This window comes from Mandrillus leucophaeus, unplaced genomic scaffold, assembly GCF_000951045.1.
Source record: "Mandrillus leucophaeus isolate KB7577 unplaced genomic scaffold, Mleu.le_1.0 Scaffold18, whole genome shotgun sequence".
NCBI classification, from domain to species: domain Eukaryota; kingdom Metazoa; phylum Chordata; class Mammalia; order Primates; family Cercopithecidae; genus Mandrillus; species Mandrillus leucophaeus.
In genome coordinates, this window is record NW_012101809.1 from 3,501,169 (window position 1) to 3,502,491 (window position 1,323).

Consider the following 1,323-nt stretch of genomic DNA (forward strand, 5'->3'; position numbering starts at 1 on the left):
CAGCGCCTGATGGAAGCCTTTTTCCTTGGCAATATTTGTCATCTCAGTCATTGGCTTTCTGTGTGGCGAGCAGCAGGACCTGGACCAAACCCTTGGTGTTTTGGTAACACAAAAAGAAGATGGCTGACTGAAGGCATCTTGCACTTGCCTCCTCCACAAAGAAGAACCAAAACAGCGAGTAGATAATCATACTTTGAATCAAGCATCTAAGGGAGACCACTGGAACTCAACAGGGAAGTGACAGGAAACACCTGAGGCACAGGAGGAGAGGGAAGCGAGACAGCCAGCTCTGCAGGCCAGGATTGGCTGGGAGGCCAGAGAGTTTCCCCAGTGTGGGAAACTCTGGTCCACTTCCCTGCTTATGTTTGAACTTCCCAATAATGAAACTTTCTCCCTTTTTATCGGCTGACCCCTCCTCTATATCTTGTTCTCTTATGATGACTTTCTTGGTACATGAGCCATTCAGTTTGTCACATCTGCAGCGTAGCTGTTAGTACACAGATTTATCATGCCTTGAAAATGAACCATTTAAAATGTTTTCTCACAATGATGTATACCCTAAATGCCCTGACTTGATCATTACGTATTCTATGCATAAAGCAAAATACCACATGCACTCCATAAAAATATACAAATATTACACATCAATAAAAATTTAAAAAAAAGAAAAAACAAGAAAGATGTCAAATCTACAACCACACTTTACAATCTAAGGAAGTAGAAAAAGAAAAATCATTGCAGAAAGAAAGAAAGACTAGAACAGAGATAAATGAAATAAGAAATAGAGAAAACAATAGAGAAAATCAATAAAACCAAAAGTTGTTTCTTTGAAAAGATCAACAAAAGGCCTGGCTGGATGGCTCACACCTGTAATCCCAGCACTTTGGGAGGCTGAGGCGGGCGGATCACGAGGTCAAGAGATTGAGATCACCCTGGCCAATATGGTGAAACCCTGTCTTTACTAAAAATACAAAAATTAGCTGGGCATGGTGATGTGTGCCTGTAGTCCCAGCTACTTGGGAAGCTGAGGCAGGAGAATCACTTGAACCCGGGAGGTGGAGGTTGCAGTGAGCCAAGATCATGCCACTGCACTCCAGCCTGGCGACAGAGCAAGATTCTGTCTCAAAAAAAAAAAAAGAAAGAAAGAAAAAGAAAAGATCAATAAAATTAGCAAACCTTAGGCCAGATGCAGTGGCTAACACCTGTAATCCCAGTACTTTGGAAGGCTGAGGCAGGCAGACAACCTGAGCTCAGGAGTTCGATAACAGCCTGATCAACATGGTGAAACCCTGTCTCTACTGAAAATGTAAAAATTAGCCAGGC